General features: G+C 46.6%; 1 long non-coding RNA gene across 5 annotated transcripts; it reads left to right on the plus strand.

Annotated features, from left to right (window-relative positions):
• The first annotated feature begins 8,911 nt into the window (after positions 1-8,911).
• Positions 8,912-14,031, plus strand: LOC111561307. Of its 5 annotated transcripts, none has more exons than XR_006600452.1 (6): positions 8,912-9,065; positions 10,357-10,466; positions 10,832-10,936; positions 11,170-11,253; positions 12,028-12,165; positions 13,306-14,031. It is a non-coding gene; the product is annotated as an uncharacterized LOC111561307 (long non-coding RNA). The 5 variants fall into 5 exon arrangements; XR_002743733.2 differs by having other exon boundaries at positions 13,748-14,031; XR_002743732.2 differs by having other exon boundaries at positions 12,025-14,031.
• The last annotated feature ends 4,964 nt before the right edge of the window (positions 14,032-18,995 follow it).

Consider the following 18,995-nt stretch of genomic DNA (forward strand, 5'->3'; position numbering starts at 1 on the left):
ACAAAAAGTTTTTAATCAGGTGGGTGAGATAATGAGATGACCACCAGGTGGATGTCAGGGAGCTTCCTTCTCCACCACCCCAGGGCTCAGGAATAAAGGTCATGGTGGCAGGAAAATGAAGATCATGTATGAATGGTCTCAATAATATGAACTTCTTCTTACCAAGGCTGACCTGCCCCCCACCACTGCTGTAAGACCAACTTTTAGCACACTGACTCTTTGCTATGGTTCTGTTCACTGGGAAGACCAGCCAGCTACCTGGTGACAGCTTTATTACATTGGACCCCTTCTGTCATCAAAAGGGTGCCTCTATTTTGTCCTTATCAGAATAAACGCTTAGCCTGGATTGTTTTTGCTTTCCTTGATTCTGCTAACATAAAAATTGTGAAGTTAGGGGCTCTTGGCTGGTTCAGTTGGTAGAGCATGTAACTCTTGATTGAGGTTGTAAGTTTGAGCCCCATGTTGGTTGGGTGTAGAGATTACTTAAAAATAAAATAATAAAGAGGGGCACCTGGATGGTTCAATCTATTAAGCATCTAACTCTTGATTTTGGCTCAGGTCATGATTTCATGGTTCATGGGTTTGAGACCCATGTCAGGCTCCACACTGACTTGGGATTCTCTCTCTCTCTCTCTCTTTCTCTCTCTCTCTCTCTCTCTCTGCTCCCTCCCTCTTCCTCTTCCCCCTCTTCTGTGTAATTCTCTGTCTCTCAAAAATAAATAAACTTAAAAATTTTTTAATTAAATTTTAATTTAAAAAATTGTGAATATAATGAATGCCCCTAAACATCCCCAAGTTGTCCCACAGACATTGTTTTACAGTGAAAGAAACAAGTGATGCACTGATGTCATAAGATTCAGTAGTCTTATCATGTACCCCATTGTCAAGAAGCCAGAGAACACTGGTTTGCACGTGCTACCAAAGACATAGCACTTTCAGAGATTGGTGTGCAATACTGCAGGATGTAGCTTATGCTTGGAACCAATGACCAAAGAACACAGAGCTAGGGCACCTGGTTGGCTCAGTTGGTAAAGCATGTGACTTCTTGATCTCAGCGTCATGAGTTCAAGCCCCATGGTGGGTGTAGAGATTACCTTAAAAAATATACAGAGATAAGAATCAGGAAATGAAAGTGGGTAAAATTGTACTCAGTGACCCATTTACAAATGTTTTTGTTTCCTATTCCCATGTACCTGTTCTTTGCTGGTTTAGAGGTTTTAGTGCCCATGAGAAGAAAGCTTCCACCAGGAGACATATTGAAATATCAGCTAATATAGCTACCTAATGTTTTGTCTCCTTGTGTCATCAAGCAAAGAGGAAAAAAGGGGAGTTGGAGCATTGGCTAGGTCACTGACCCTTCCTTCCTTCAAGGGAAGTAGGATTGCTGCTAGACAACGTAGATCCAGAGGTGTGGGCCTCCCACCTCCTGGGAAGTATTAAGTATGGGAAGTACATGTGGATATTGGGCTATAAAAAAGGTAGGCTATAATGAACATGGGTCATTGCTTTGGTTGTCCACTTCCAAATCTCCATTCTACTTATGAGTCTTTCCTAGTGAAGGAGTCCTAGTGAGATGAAGGATCCTGTCTTCCACCTGGAAGGCTGACCTAGTATTCCCTCTTCCCACAGAGAAAAATAATCTGGTTTAGCCCAATTCTTTGAAGGAGTGTCACAGAGATGTGGAAATGGTTACCAATACTATTTCTTCACAAAAATGGAGCCAAGTGTCCCCTAGAGGCCTAACAGGGGTTTATCAGCCAGACTGTTTCTGAGGCAGGTTCTGGCTAGCGTTCATGGGTAGATTTGGATTTTGCCCATTTTCCAGGCCTGGTTCTCCAGTTTTCCTGGAGATCACCTTCAGTCAATTTCTGATCTTCCTGAGTTATCCATAGTTGGTTGTTGTTTGCAGCCAACAGCTCTGACAGGTACAGAGGAGAAGCAAGCACAAACATGAATCTACATTTGTATTGTGATTCAGGCTACACGTGTTTTTTTCCCTCCCTTCCTAGGCACTAAGTTTTGTTTACTTCAGTTTTGAATAGATAAAAGATTGAATAAATTCTTTAAAAGTAAGAGAGAGGAGAAGCAAAACTTCAAGTCACGATAAAAAAACCATATCAATCACCAGCAATTTAAGACATATCTAGTTACATCTTTCACTCAAACTGAGCTATAAATCTTAAACACCTCAAGACAACAGCAAAAACAACAAAAAGAAAGAAAGAAAGGAATTATAGGCTAAGAACTGAATTTCTTTTACCTCACTGGAAAATGGGGCCAGACTTTGGTTGTTGGTTCAACTTGAAAGGAGCCTAGGAGTTGCCCCTTTATCCTAGCAACAAGTAAGAAGCTGAACAGACTGAAAAATCAACGATTCTTTTTTTTCTTTTTTTTCTTGGATCTGTAAGAGAGGAAGGACATAGGGTAAACTGCTGCCCCCAAGATTGGAAAGACAGACAGACAAGTACAGGAAGTCATGTCTTCCCAAAGCAGAGACTCAAAGCAGAAACTGGAAACCAGGGCCAGGGTAGGAAAACCTGAACTATAATTGACAAATTGCTGGAGGCTCCTGTGGACAAGTCTGAGGGTCAAAAACTCCAGGGGGACCCAGTAATAGAGGGTCCCTGACAATATGGTGAGATTTGCCTCAGGAGCTCTTCCAGATTCCATAGTAAAGGAAGGAAAATCCCCTTGGGCTTCCAGAAGGGGGACGATGAAAGAGACCATTTTGAAATAGCCAGAACTTTCTGTTCTTAATGAGGCCCACCCTCAGGGGACACTAGTTAACCTAAACCTAACTTGCTATGGTGTTATCAGAGCCTAAGTGACCTGGGGAAGGGAAATACCCAATTTCAGCCCCTCTAGCCATCCTGTCCCACTCACGGGGTGGGGCAGGGGGAGAAAAAGAACTGAGAATTTGTGAAGTTCACAATGCAGGCCCAGTCTCAGTAAAAGACTGACCTAATCATAGGACTATATAATGCTTTCCCTCCCTCCCCGCCTCACCAACACATTACCACAGGCCTATTTAGAGCAGTTCCTTGTACCCAGTATGTGCCTGGCTACCAAGAAAAAATTACAAGGCATGCCAAAAAGCAAAAAACACAATTTGAAGAGCAAGCATCAGAACCAGATATGGCAAGGATGTTGGAATTATCAGATTAAGAATTTAAAATAATGATCAGTATGTGAAGAGCGTTAATGGATAAAGTAAGCAGAGACAGAGATGCAAAGAACCTCCGCCCCAACCAAAATGCTCCAGGTAAACAACAACAGCACCACTGTAACAGAAATGAAGAATGTGGATGCGGCTGAAGCAAGAATCTCTGAGTTAAGGAATATATCAATAGAGTCCTTGAAAACTGAAAAGCAGGGGTGCCTGGGTGGCTCAGTTGGTTAATTGTCCAACTTTGGCTCAGGTTATGATCTCATGGTTCACGGGTTCAAGCTCTGCATTTGGCTCTGTGCTGACAGTGCAGAACCTGTTTTGGATTCTCTCTCTCTCTCTCTCTCTCTCTCTCTCTCTCATTCTCAAAATAAATAAATAAATAAATAAACTTAACAAAAAAAAGATCCTTTCTGCCCCTCCCCTGCTCAGAAGTGTGTGTGTGCTCACATGCCCTCTCACTCTCCAAAAAATAAAAAAAAATAAAAAATTCAATTATTGTACTACACTAAGTCAAACTAATAATAAATTTGTCTGTCATGGGTCACCTGGCTGGCCCGGTCAGTAGAGCGTAGGACTCTCAAACCCCATGTTAGGTGTAGAGATTACTTAAAAGTAAAATAAATAAATAAATAAATAAATCTTAAAAAATTTATCTATCATGATAATAATGGCTTATAGTGTAGAGTAGTATATAATATACAGACTGTTTTCAATTATGCATTTTTATCTACTCTTCACACATTTCCTACAATGGTAGTATCATGATCTTCATTTCATAGTTTTAGGAAGCTGAGGCCCAAATGCTTTGAGACTCATCTAAGCTCTCCTAACTCATAAGCCACTGATGATTTTGTTCTGTCCCGTCACACAGCATTGCCTCTCCAGTGGGTGCAGATTGTGCCATAGACATTTCTCACCTTACAGTAAAAGAAGAACCATAGAAGAGGGACCCTGGGCAGAAACAAAAAGGAAAGGTGACTGTCCTCAAGTCCAGGTGTCTGAAGGGACATCTTTGTTCCTCTGGGTGATGCTCTCATAAAGGGTGTTTCTGTAGGAATGTGCCCTGGTTTATCCTCCTAACTTTGGGTCTCTTTGCTAATCCTGAAGATCTGTGAGACTAGATAAATCCTAGATTTTATTCTTCACAAGGGAGAAATATGAAGATGGCATTTTTGAAAGTTTGCTGAAGCCTTCCCTAACATAGAAAATCTAGTGTTTTTGTGATATTTTTCTTAATTTATTTAATAAGTCATGGAGGTTTAAATCTGACCCTCCCCATATCTTTGAGTATTTCTCACACAATTAAACAAAGAATACTTGTAATTTTATCCACACTAGAATACTTGTACTTGTAATTTTATCCACATTAGAACCAATCAGGGACATCCTGTGTTTTATTTTATGCCCTAGAGCATGCTTCTTCTTCTTTTTTTTTTAAAGTCCTACACCCAATGTGGGGCTTGAACTCACAACCCTGGTATCAAGAGTCACATGCTCTACAAACTGAGCCAGCCAGGCACCCCAATCCAGAGCTCCTGTGTTTTATTTTATTTTATTTAAAAAAAATTTTTTTAATGTTTATTTATTTTTGAGACAGAGAGAGACAGAGATAGACAGAGCAGGAACGGGGGAGGGTCAGAGAGAGAGGGAGACACAGAATCTGAAGCAGGCTCCAGGCTCTGAGCTGTCAGCACAGAGCCCGACGCGGGGCTCCAACTCACGGACTGCGAGATCACGACCTGAGCCGAAGTCAGACGCTCAACCAACTGAGCCACCCAGGCGCCCCTCCTGTGCTTTATTTTAAAGCACTTTTACAAATATGGTGTCTCAGTTATGTCTTACCACAACCCTGGGAGGTGGTTCTTATGTTTCCTGTAATATAGGTGAGAAAACTGAGGCTCACAGAGGGACAGTTACTTGCCCAAAGACACACAGTGGTTGAATCACTTAGTGGTTGGCCTGAGACCAACCCGTAGATCTCCAAATCTAGATTACAGCTCACATTTAGAGAGATGCCTCAGCAGGTAGGTTAAGGGAGGTGGGGGCAGAGAGTGTTTGCTTTGGTATAGGGATGCTTTTACTAAATCCCATTTTCAAGGCTGATAGCCCAGAATAGGTGTAAAGATGGGAAGAAAGAGGATTCTGTTTTATTTCATTTTATATTTTAAGTTTATTTGTTTTGAGAGCAAGGGAGAGAGAACGGGGGTGGGGGTGGGGGGAGGGAAAGGGAGACAGAGAGAATCCTAAGAAGGCTTCACACTGTCAGCACAGAGCCTGATGTGGGGCTGGAACTCAGGAATCACGAGATCATGACCTGAGCCGAAACCAAGAGTCGGATGCTTAAGTGACTGAGCCACCCAGGTGCCCCAAGAGGATGCTGTTTTAGAGAATGTGCTTCAGAAAAACTTCAAATCTATTTTTGTTTTACTTATTCAAAAAGGCATGCTCGGGGCGCCTGGGTGGCTCAGTCGGTTAAGCGGCTGACTTCGGCTCAGGTCGTGATCTCACAGTCCGTGAGTTCGAGCCCCGCATCGAGCTCCGTGCTGACTGCTCAGAGCCTGGAGCCTGTTTCAGATTCTGTGTCTCCCTCTCTCTCTGACCCTCCCCCGTTCATGCTCTGTCTCTCTCTGTCTCAAAAATAAATAAACGTTTAAAAAAAAAAAGGCATGCTCCATGTTTTAAATTAATATTTTCCCCAAAGCTATTTTAAATCCAGTTCAATATTAATAATCAAATCTTTTTAAATTGATAAAAGTCCCTGGTTATTGATTTATTTTCAAAAACAAAATAAAATAGTATCTCTGTCAGCTCAGGAAAACAACTGAAATCATTTAAGTGTTTACTAAAACTATTGAGATAGAATATTAAATATTCTATGATTGCTATTTTCAAGTAGAAACTAAATGTACTGAAATTAGAGAAGTGGTTCTGTCCTTAACCAGCCCCTAGCACCTAAACCAATGCTAACTAACTGGGTTTCATTCCATAGCATTCTTCTGGTGTGTACCTCTGTGACAAGGCAAAGAGGGAGGAACGTTAAGGTCTTTGGAGCCACAAAAGCTGCTGCTCTCAGTTCTGCTCTGTATTTTGCAAAAGGACATATCTATGAATAAAATGCTGGAATTTAAATTACCATGCAAACAACACTTTCTCTTTTTTTTAAATTTTATTTTAAGTTTATTTATTTTGAGAGAGATAGAGAGAGTGAACGGGGAAGAGAGAGAGAGAGAGAGAGAGAGAGAGAGAGAGGGAGAGAGAGAATCCCAAGCAGGATCCATGCTGTCAGCACAGAGCCCAATGCAGGGCTTGAGAGCACAACCTGAGCCGAAACCAAGAGTTGAACACTTAACCGACTGAGCCACCCAGGTGCCCCCCAAACAGCACTTTCCACAGAAATTTCCTGTTTTGAGGATGCATTTCAGTTCACAGTTATACACCAACTCTAAGAAAGTAGTTTCTTGTGTGTTTCATTCTTTTTGTTTTTATTTGCAGTGTATTTAAATACCCTTTACTCTGGGGAGATGGCAGTCAGACAGAGAGGTCCTGAAATTTTTACTTGATGGTGAGATAAACATGAGTTAATGTCACCCGGATCATCTGGATGGTGTGGCAGACTTTGTGAAGGGCAGACCTCACTGGAGCTCAGCCTTACGCTCAGTGAAGGGGAATCAATGTGTCGATGATATTTTAATTGGCAGTCTGCATTGTGTGGGCTCATTAGATGATTGCCAACCTTCTTCTTCACTTTGTGCCACACAGACCTGGCCACCGAAGACGCGTTGAAGAAAGAGATGCTGGGAGCAGAGGCTGTTGGACAAGAGACCACAGGGGAAAGAGGAGGGGGCAAAAGCTGGAAAGTATAGTGGGGGGCAACGAAAGGTCCCGAGGTGGGAGAAAAGAAAGGCAGCAGAGTGGAGAGCCCAGGAGGGGTTCAGGCTAGAGGGGGAAACTCCAGACACCAAGGTTCTGAGAAGATAGAGAGGAAATATAGATGGACAAATGATATCAGGACAGGCAGAGAAAAGCTTCAATAGAGAAAGATAGCCACAGAGGACAGCCTGCCAGGGGAGGGGAGCTTCAGGATGGGGTGTGGGTTGAGGTAAGAGATGACTCTGGTCCAAAGGGCTCCATTGAAGGGCAGGGGTGAGGGCCCCAATTTCCTCCCACTGTGGGAGGGAGACACACACAAGCTGGAAATGATGAGCCTAGTCCATCAGAGATGGGGCAGGGTATCAGACAAACTGAGGGAAATGAATGGTCACCACCTTATACCAGGGTGAGGATGATCACTGATGGGGAGCTGGGGGGTGGCACTGGACAATGAGGTTAAGGTCATCATAGAGTGAGCTTGCCGGGCCCTTGAGTAAATGGGCATGATTCCAAAGACAGCACTTAACTAAAAGAAAAAACAAAAATAGCATTATCAGTGGTGGATTTCTCACCTCATCTTGCCCTGTTGAAGAAAGTTTTCTAGAAAATAAAAATATCTGGGGCTCCTGGGTGGCTCAGTCGGTTAAGCGTCTGACTTCGGCTCAGGTCATGATCTCGCGGTCCGTGAGTTCGAGCCCCGCGTCCGGCTCTGTGCTGACAGCTCAGAGCCTGGAGCCTGTTTCAGATTCTGTGTCTCCCTCTCTCTCTGACCCTCCCCCGTTCATGCTCTGTCTCTCCCTGTCTCAAAAATACATAAACGTTAAAAAAAATTTTTTTAAGAAAATAAAAATATCTGAAATCCAACCCTCCTTGTAAAGAAGTCACCCATATGCAATAGCAAAAAAAAGGGCAGGGGAGGCAAATATCCATCAATAAGGAACAAATAATTTGTTTGTGTCTTAGTTGCAAGTTTGTACCATAAAAAAAAAAAAATCATTCGTACTTTCCCACCACCCAGCCTCTGATAATCACCATTTGACACTCTGTTTTTATGAGTTTGGCTTTTTAGATAGACCATAAAGTTGATATCATACAGTATTTATCTTTATGGATTCATCCATTGACTGGCACTTACGTTGTTTCCATATCTTGTCTATTGTCAATAATGTAGCAGTAAACATGGGAGTGCATACAAATAAATAAGAAACAAGTGATAATACCCAGACTAAGTCATACTATGCAGTAGCTAAAAACAAGAGATGAGGACATACACTGGAAGATAAATCATAAACCCAGAGTTTGATTCCAGTGGATATGCGTGTATGTCCAAATGAGGTCACCATGGGAAATGCCCTGAATTGTAGACAGTGATAATGCCCTGGGTGGGTGGGGGGGGGAGGCAGTGACTTGACTCACTCCAAATACTTTCGGTCCTTGAAAAAAAAAATCATGATAAAGATGACATGGAAGGAGAGACAGCAGAAACAGGAATCTCTCTACATTTGCAAGAACATCCATTAGGAAGGAGGGAATAAAGGTACCTGGAACCATCTGCATGATCTATATTAACCTTAAGGGGAAGTGCCTGGCTGAGGCTGGGAAGGGATGGGGCACCACTCTGAGAAGGCTCTTATTTTCGTGGAGTGGGTAGAAACTAGAAATAACATGTTGCCACTGATAATAACAATATGCTGGGTCTTGTCTGGAGATCTCAGAACACTTTTAAGGCACACATTTCTTATCCTTGGGAGACAGTCTGATAGCATCGTCCATAGGGTAATTAAGGGCTGCTAGTCTGACCACACAATGAATCATTAGAAAGCCCAGAATCAGAACTCTGACTTGGAGCCTGCCTGGGTTCTGGAATGTGTTGCCTCATACTGTCTTAGAACTTTAACTCTGGCAGCCACCTGCCAGACTAGCCAAGCCTGCCTAACCTCTGCTCACCTCAGCTTAAACGTCACATCCTCAGAGATACCTTCCCTTCACCTGCTGCAGCTCTCACTTACCTCCTGGGCTCCCCACGGTCTGTCCTTCTATCTGCATTGGGGCTTACCACCTGTGGCGCTTACCCCTCCAGCAGACTGCAGGGCATCCCCTGAACAGGGGCCTGCTTCATCCTCTCTGTTTACCACTACATCCCTAACACCAATACTTCCAGAATCACTTCACAGTGGTTCCCTCTATCTCAAACCTGGTATTTGAAACTTGGTGTTAGGTAGGTGGGGTTGTCAAGGAAGATGCTGGAACAAATCCCTGCATTTCCTGAGCGGGTTAGCTGGTGACTATGTGAACCTACAGTCCCCGCGGTATGTGTGATTCAGTGCCCTCACCCTGGCAATCGGCCGTTTGGTGAGACGAACGCCCGCCTACACCCAAGACTCCAGGTGCTCAGCTGCAAGCCTGGTGGTTAGAAGTGGCACAGGGGCAGACCCAGAGGGGAGGGAGGGACACAGGTGACTGTATCCCTCAGCCACGTGGCCTTGCCAGGCACCAGGGAGCCAGGGAACAAATGAGGGGTGTTGCCAAGGAGGGTGAGTATCACCCTTCCTCCAGCTCCTCCGCCAGCAGCAGCCCCCGCCCTGTGGGAACGACACGCTGAAAATCCCTCCTCCGAGACCCAGGGGAATTTTCAGCTTTTCCCTGCTCCCTTGGAGGAGGAGACACCGAAGTGCAGCTCTTGTGTGTGGTTCTGTTGAGCTCCACCAGATCCCTCCCACCCCCTAAGTAGCGAGAAACAATGACAGTGAGCAGATGTTTGCCCCCAAGCTGCTCAGGGCGAGGCAGCATCTCCCACTCCTGCCTTGGTGTGGGAGCCCCCCCCCTCCCTGGAGGAAGAGGATGCCTCCCAGTGGGTGGGAAGAGGGAGGGGTGGGGCATAGATTGAAGGAAGGAGAGCCAGGCCTACAAGGTGCGGCAGATGGTGCCGAAAGGGAAATTCCTGTGTGCCAGAGACGGTGTCCTGGTTCTGTGTCCCAGCAGCTCTCTCCCCCACCCTCACCCTTCTGAGCTCATACTTCACGACACCCTCGTAAATGGAGTCCTGGGGTGGAAGGCCCCGCACCTTGCCCAGTGCACAGGCCATCCTAGGCCTTCCTAAACCTTCATCCCCCACCCGCATGGGCCTTGCCTCCTTGGCCAGTCAGAATGATTTGCCAACAGCTTAGGGCCTTCTGTGCCTAAAGCCCACACTGCTTCCCTGGAACTTTACTCAAGTCTTATTCCCTAGAGCTGCAGAGAAGTTCTGCACGAGAACATTTCTAGCATCCTGGGAAATCGCTGAGTTGTTTGCGTTATCCTGTCTTCACTCACCTCAGATCACAAGTAGAGAGCAATGAAGCCGGAGACCCTCAAGGTTTAGGATTCCAAGGTTCAGTGTGCGCCTGACTGCTCAGCTGGGAGTTTCCTTTGCTTTTATGGATTTCAAGTGAGAACCACTTTACCGGTCAAGTAAATGGACCCCTAAAAACAGTGGACCCCCAAAACCACTGGACAGGAGTTTAGGGAGGTAGGGGTGCCATTTCTCAGGTGGATCAAAAGCAGATGAAGATTCCCTTGGGGTGGGGGAGGACCTAGGTCCCCAGGTGTTCTCTGTGGGGAAACAGACTACTGCCCTCCTCTGAATACAATTGGAGGTCCCCATCCTCCTCAACACCCCCACCCCATCTCTACCATGGAACATTTTCATTTTTTCTTGGTAGAATGGGAAGCACTTTTCAAAGTTACAAGAACCTTCTGATCATGGCACTATTGGATATCCGAGAGCCAAGAATCATTTTTGTCTTCCTACAGGTGAGGGAAATGAGGTCACTCGTCAAGAAATGTACATTTTCTCAGAAAACATTGTTGCAATGGAAGCAGCAAGGCATAAAACAGAACCCAGGAACTGTTGAAAAGGTCGGTGGGTGTGTGTTCCTTGGGACTAGAGAGCCACCACAGACAGACTCATTCTTGGATGACATTCTGACTCTAAGCCTTCAAAATCCTCTCTTGGAGAGTGACGATCTGCTGGTTGGTGCTGGGATTCAGGTCACCCTCCTCACTGTAGGTTGGTGGCCTGACATTTCCAGGCCATGGCACAGTCTCAGACTTACCAGATCCTGTAACCCGTGATCTGCTCTGCCTTTCAGCTATCACCCACCCTGTCTGAGCCTCAGTTCACTCACTTGTATCCAGAAGCCTCAACAGATAATTGAATAATTAAGTGAAATCATGTAAGTATGAATGGCTCTGACAGATCTTAAGAACTCCAATATTACTTTCCCCTTTTCTTAGGTTTCCCTTAAAGAGAAGTGGGGGTGGGGCATCCCTAAACGCAGACCTCCTCACTGCTCAGAGGCAAAGCCCACTGGCCAAAGTCCTGACGAGGTAACACTCGCTAGTTCCTCCTGAACGTTCTCTGCCATGAGGATATAGTAGATAGTCTTAGCCTCGCAGGAGGTCGGTAGCACTCTCTCTGTTTTCACAGCTAAGGAAACTGAGGCTCAGAAAGATGAAACAGTTTATCCAAGGTCACAGAATTACAGAGGACAGCAAGGCTGGACTTCAGACTCTCAATCCCCTGTATTAACCACCAGACAGTGTTACCTGCCTCTCGCCCACCACTGCAGCAGAAAGGCAAACTCATTCCTGCATTCACCTCATAAGAACCTTGGCGTTATCTTCCTGGGGAGGCCTAGCCGGCCACACAAACAACCAAAGCAGTTTAGGGTGAAGGTCAGGGGCTGGCCGAACACGGGAGGCAGTCTCAGGCTGTGTCTGGCTGTGATTATGTCAGAGACTGGGCTGAAATACTGTAAGTGGTTAGGAGGGTGAAAGCGTGGGGTTGGGGGGGTGGGGCTGGTTAATTGAGATGGGAGGGGAAGGTGGGGGTGAGTAGGCGCATCCAAGCTTTCAGATCCGGTGCTGTTCCCGTAAACAAGTACAACCCTCAGCTCCCTGGAGGGCCTGAGGAGCAAATGTGCGCATCTCTGCCTCCTTCCCAGCAGCTGTTCGCTGGAGGACACAGCCCTGCCATCTCCACAGTCCTTCACCAGGCTTTCCCCAGCCCCCAGTTCCAGCCTCAGGAAGTGGAGCTGCTGAGAATCTCTCCTCCAGCCTCGCCTCCTGCCGAGAGTGTCCTCTGCGTGAGCATTTCCTGGCCTAATTAAGCTGGGTAATGAGTAGCTAAGAGGGAGGGGATAAAAGCCCTAGGCGGCTTAGAGCTGGGACAGTTTATGACAGGGGCGTCTGCAGCTGGTGACACTCTTAGGAAAGTTATTTCTCATAACCTGGGAAGTTGCATGCTGTTTCCATAGCACAGTGAGCCCCAAGGTAAGCACAGGGAATATTGCACTTAAGAGGGACCAGCTGGAGGGTCCTGAGAGGGTCCTGAGTGGGGTGGTACTGGGGGGGTCTGAGAAAAGGACTGATCCCAGCTGCAGAGCAGTCCTGAGCCGCCCAGGCTAATGCCCTTGGCTTAGCCCCAGGCCGGGGTGTCCTTGGTGACCACGTGTGACTCCCCAGGGCTGGGGTTTTATGTTTCATTTGAATGATAGGACTGTGCACTGTGGGCAGTTTCCTAAGACCGTGTCCGCCCCGAGTAAGGAAATCTGAGCCAGACGCTGATCCTGACTCCCCTCAGTCCTCTTTTAAGGTGCCCAATATTGTGTCCTGGAAAATACCAAGCGCCCAGCAGCCAAGCAGGAGCCCTGGGGGACTGGGGAAGGCTGACAGCAGCCTGGCCTTTCAGAGACCTTCAAAGGCCAAAAGTTGACTGTTTCCACTTCCAACCTCTGCCTCAAGAACCCAACTCCACAACCACAGCCTGTGTACCTTGGCACTGTGTCTATTTCATTTGTTTAAATCACTTTGCACTGAGGCATTAGTTGGCCACCCCCCACCCCGCACCCCCTGCTCTGGTGTGTGAGGGGGAGGCAGTGTGTTGGGGCCTGGGTCTTGGAGTAGGTTTCATCACTAGAACAAGGGTTTCCCCCTGTACAATCAGGGCTTTGGTGATGCCTAGCCTCCAATGTGCTATGAGCGCACAACCTCCACTGTCCATGAGTGGGGGGAATGGCCAAAACGTGGCCACATTTCCCAGGCCTTTCAAATTAGGGGACAGTATGTGCACTTTTACACCCAGGAGCAACTTGCTCTGATTATCAGTGTAGAGAAGAGCTGTACCCAGTGAATGTTACTGATGATGGAAGAGCTCAGCCTTCCTCCTGCGCTCCAAAATCGCTATTTTGAACTTTTCTAATTTTCTTTCTTTTTTTTTTAAGTAGGCTCCATGCCCAATGTGGGCCTTGAACTCAAGATCAAGAGTCATATGCTCTACCAACTAAGCCAGCCAGGTGCCCCTTGATCCTTTCTAATTTTCTGAAGAAGACTGTTTCAGGCCATGTCCTCAGAACCCCACTTCCTCTTGGTGGCCAGAGCTCAGGGCCCACGGCTACCGGAAATTTGCAGAGTCCCTCCTTTTTTTTTTTTGTTTCTCTTCACTCTCTCCCCTTTGCTGTTCTCATAATCTTATCTACCCTCTTGGCCTGCTTCTCTTTCTTTTTAACCCATTTTTTATTGAGATATAATTAACATATAATTTGTATGAGTTTAAGATATAAAAAAACGGTTTGCTCCATGTATATATTGTGAAATGCTTCTCTTTCTAAAGGAGAATGGTCAGATCACAAATAACCTGGTGTCTCCCATCTTTCCCTGCTGCTGTAGTTGTCCTTGGAATGGAAGGAGACTTGGTGGCCAGACGCCTGACTGGGGAGGGCAGGTCTGAGCTGCACCCCCCTCCTCTGCAAGGACGCCTGGGACTCTCAGAATTCTGAAAGGGGGGTTCTGGAGTTCAGAAGAGGGGAGAGCAGGCCTGGTGGCTTTCACTGTGACCTGACCACCCTGCACTGGGTGGCCAAGCCCAGAAGTCTCTGGCATCCTCCAGCCCTGCAGCAGCTGGGCAGGCCCTGAGAGCCAGCTTACTCTGAATGTGTAATCCTGGTTAAAAAGAGAAAGGGGGAAAGATCTTGTAATTTCCCAGGACACAGACAATTGAAACCTTATACTGTTGTCAAGGGAGTCCTTTCACTAAGAGAGGCAGGGAGAGACAGGGAGAGGGAGGAAGAAGGCGAAGGAGGAAGGAAGGAAGGTGTGAGAGAGGCCATTCGGGACCCAGCACTGGGCCCAGCTAGGCCATGAGTGCTCCGTGTGTCACCTACCCCAGTCATTGGCCTGATGCTGACTCTTGAGGAGAGCTGAGAGAAGAGGTCTACCGGGTGTGAGAGCAGCAGTGCCCGTGGCTTTTACACACCTGCCATCCCCCTCTGTCCTCTCTCCTTTGGAGCCTCTGTCCCTTCTCCAGAGGACCAGCAGCTCCTCCTTGCCTTCCCTGCCTTTTGTGGGAGGGGGGTCAAATGCAGTTGATGAAAATGCACAAAGGCCTTCAACACACCAATAAGAAGCAGTTCTTTCCTTCTTTCATCCAGCAAATAGTCATTGATCAATTGGATGAATGAAAGAAATACTATTCCATGCAGTCAAATGCATGGTCAGGGAGGAAAACCAGTCCAACCTGACTTGGAAGGGTCCTGGTTGCTCACCCTTTTTCAACTACAAAGGATTGCAGGTGTTTATCAGGCTAAAACCACAGAAATTTAGGGAGGCTGCTTTGGGACAAGCTCTGTGCTAAGTGTGGTTTGGGAGACACTGACATATATGGCAAAGCATCTGTCCGTGAGGTATAGCATGCCATCTGGCTGGAACAGCAAGGCCATGAGCCCAAACAAGTGGGGAACAATATACAAGGAAGTCCAATATGGAGCCCAAAGGTGTGATAGGGCCAGGGAATGGCCCCACAGGTCAGTTCTTTTGTATCTTACAGAGAAGGCTTTTTTTAGGTGAAAATTCCTAATGTCACTCTCTGAGTCAGCAGTGGTTTGTTGAGCTCCCATGGTGTGCCCGGTACTGGCCCAGGTACTGGTGATACAGCTGCAAACACAACAAACTCACCACCCTGGGGGAGCTCACCCTACAAGACTTGACTTCATTCTCATCCATGCACTTTTGTATTTCACAGTTCATTCATTCATTTACTTATGTGCCATCCTTACTCAAAAAGGAATTAAGGTAGTTTATAATTAATGGATAAAACCAAAAACCAAAAACCAGATTAATAGTTGAGGTCCAGGCTGTAAAGGAAGCTAGGGCAAGAGAATAGTTATACCAGACAACCTAGATTCAGGGAAGTGTGTAACACTGAGCCTAAAAATCAGCTCTGAGCTGCCTGGTGGTTGTGTCAAAAAGGGAAATAGTGTGTCTGATAAAAGAAGTATTTCTTGGGGCGCCTGGGTGGCTCAGTCGGTTGAGCGTCCGACTTCGCTCAGGTCACGATCTCATGGTCTGTGAGTTCAAGCCCCACATCAGGCTCTGTGCTGACAGCTCAGAGCCTGGAGCCTGCTTCAGATTCTGTGTCTCCCTCTCTCTCTGGCCCTCCCCCCATTCATGCTCTGTCTCTGTCTCAAAAATAAATAAATGTTAAAAAATATTAAAAAAAAAAAGAAGTATTTCTTGTGCAGGTCCCTTTGGGAACTAACATCCAGGCTCACTTATGACCACTATCCCATATGTACTCAGCTGTGATCCAGTGCACGCAGTTTCTGCAGAAGCACAGGGCATCGGGTCCTTGGCACATGTGTTCTCTCATCTGGAATGTTCTGCCTCCTTAATCTGAGTGAAGACCATTGGCCGTGCTTCAAGATCCAGCACAGACATTATTTCCGCTCCGTGTCCTGTGATCAGGGCCGGATGTTTCCCTGTGTCCACAGTCCTCCTACCCTGCTCCATCATAGCCCTCTCAGGATACTGTAGCTGGTCCTTGTTTCTTTCCCCAGCATCAGGTGAGCTTCTCCAGAGGTAGAGCCCTGTCTCCCATCTCCATGTTCCCAGGGCCTAGCACAGTGCCTGGTTCAGAGTATCCAACAAGTGTTTGCTACAAACAAAAAAAAATTTTTTGCACTTATTTACATGCCAAGCACCATGCTAATTTTCTTGCAAGTATTTAACCCTTACAATTTTACCCTGTAATATTGGTGCTATTATTATGCCAGTTTCACAGATGAAGAAACAGATTCAGTGGATTGCCTGAGGAATCCTAGTACGGAGCTAGCCTTCTAACGCAGGTTGGTCTCACTTTGAAGCCATTGGGGGGTATGAGGCATTTTTAATTCATGGCCTTTAATTAGAATTATTTTTTTCTTTAATTAGATTGTGAAGGAAAGAGTGAAAGTCTTCTCTCTCCCACAGTGGCTAGCACAGTGCTTTCTAGTAGGAATTTGCAAAAGCTTTTCTGGCAGCAATAGGTCTTAACAAAGACAAGTGGAGAATTACACTGCTGGCTTGCAGTGCAGTAAGACGGAACTTTACGTTGCCCTAATTAGCCAGTTGGTTTAATCACATTTGTGGTGCTCACAGGCCTTAGAACTTCCAGCTGGAAGGGACCTTAGTTCTCATCAACTCTTAACTCCCACATTTCACAGCCAAAGAAACAGTTGCAGAGAGATGAAATGGCTTGTCTAAGGGCACACGTCTCATTAGTTACAAAGCAAGGGCAGAAACAGATCTGACTCCTACCACCCTGAATCATTCTCCACTTTGATGCACAAATTCAACTCCATTCTTCAAATAAGGTGAGAGGAAAGTCCAGAAGTGGGGAATTCCCTCTAAGACAGTGAGTGCCTCCTGGATGGAGGGTGGGGGACGTCAGTGGTGGGCACTGGCCAGCCTCTCCTTCCAGCCTGTTCAATAGCAGCCACTGCTTCTCCTTCCCCCTCCCACACCCACCATATTTCTTAGAATGGTCACTCATTGCCTTTTCCATGACTACATCTTCCTTCTCGGGTTGTGAGAGCCTCTCTTGCTTAAAAGAAAGGTATCAGCAAGCATCTATCCTAACATTTACTGACTCCGTACTGTGAGCACAGCCTTGGTTCAGACTCCTAAAAGGAGGCCTGTTCTCCTAGCTCCTGACACCAGTTCTCAGCCAGGTCCTCTTTTGCCCCCAGGGGACACCCAGCTAGTGTCTGGAGACATTTCGATTGTCATAAGGAGGGGTTGGTGGTACCAGCATCTAGTGGGTGGAGGCCAGGGATGCTACCGAAAACCGTGTAAGGCACCAGACAGGTCCCCACAGCAAAGAATTCCTTGACCCAAAATGTCAGTAGTGCTGAGGCTGGGAAACCCTGCTCTCCAAGGAGAAGGAGGGAAGAAGTGTTCACTTACTTCTACCTGGAATATTTCACCTGCCTCCTCCCACCTCATGCAGTGGTTCTACATGGACCTTTTCAGAGTCTCTGGGTTTGCACCCGCCTTTCCACTGTCCATTTTCCATTTGGTGTTTCCATTTTGTCTCCCACAGAATATAAACAATTTTACTGAGCACCAGGTGGGGCCTCAGCAGAATGCTTGGTGTTGCAGGCATGTTTCATTAACTTTGCCTTGTCACTTCACTTCACCTGAAAAATATGGAGTAGTGATAGTATTTCCATTTTACCGATGAGAGAACAGGCTCAGAGAGGTAATGTAACTTGTCCAGGGTCATTCCACCATTCACCGTTTCAAACCCAGCTCCTTGCTATCCAGTCTAATGTTGCTGCTACTTTCCACAAAACAGCATTGGTTTTGCAAACAGATTTGAAACATTTAGCAAATGGAAGCCAGGTTTATTTTCCTCAAACAAATCCACTCCCTGCTTGTCCATAAAACAGTAAAGAGAGAGCTCTGAGTTGTATGTCAAGTATACTTCAATTACAATTTTTACAATTTATTTATTTATAATGTTTATTCATTTCTGAGAGACAGAGAAAGAGTGTGAGCACGGGAGGGGCAGAGACAGAGGGAGACACAGAATCCGAAGCAGGCTCCAGGCCCTGAGCTGTCAGCACAGAGCCCACTGTAGGGCTCGAACCCATGAACCATGAGATCATGACCTGAGCCAAAGTCAAATACTTAACTGATTGAGCCACCCAGGTGCCCCTACAAATTTTTTTTTTTTTTTTGAGAGCTCTGAGGAAATAGGGAAGCCTGAGGGTGAAGACAGGCTAGTACACTGTCTTCCCAGTTACATTGGCTTCAGCTTCTGAGAACTCAGGTGAGCCAGTAGTAACCCAAATTTAAACTCTAAATTGCCAAGGAGTCCTCTGGGGGATCCTCCTGACACACACCTCCCCTCCCTGGGAGGCACTCACCCACCCACCGAGGTCTTCAGTAATGCCTACCATTGGCACTGGGGACTTATTAAACAGCACCAACTCAGAGCTTCTGCCTACCAGAGTCTGTTGTGACAACCTTTATTTTGGTAATAAGAATATACCATGTATGTGTGTGTGTGTGTGTGTGTGTGTGTGTGTGTGAGAGACAGAGAGAGAGAGAGAGAGAGAGCATGCATGCAGGCTACCAAAAAGATGGCCTTTATTCAGGGTTTAAACTGGGCCTTGGCCTCCTGGCCTCTCTAAGCTGTTTCCTGCTGCCCTCCATCCCAGGGATCTGCCTCCCCAGCAGTCTGGATTGGAGCTGGGCCCCTCCTGGCTTCTGCTCAGGTTAACCCCTTCCTTCTAGCTTTCCTGTGCTTGGCAGAGGGGCTCTGGGCCAAGTGGCCAGACACTCACTGGCTCCAGGGCTGTGGATGCCATAAACTCATTTTCCTTGGGGACCCAGAGCTCCACGAATTACTTTCAGAAAGCACAACTGTTTTGTTTGAAATGGCTCTGGGAAGGGGGAGAGCCCAGGGCTCTGTACACATGTTCCTCATTTGCCATTGGTGGGGAGCAAGGGGCAGAGGGGGGCTGTGGAGGGGCGAGCTGAGGGTGTGCTGGGGAGGCAGGCACAGGAGGGGAGAGCCGGCGGCAGCTGCTGCTGCTGGGAAGTTTGGCTTCAGGGAGGAATGGAGGGAGAGAATGCTAGGAAGAAGGGGTGGGAC

Source organism: Felis catus, chromosome B4, assembly GCF_018350175.1.
Source record: "Felis catus isolate Fca126 chromosome B4, F.catus_Fca126_mat1.0, whole genome shotgun sequence".
NCBI lineage: Eukaryota > Metazoa > Chordata > Mammalia > Carnivora > Felidae > Felis > Felis catus.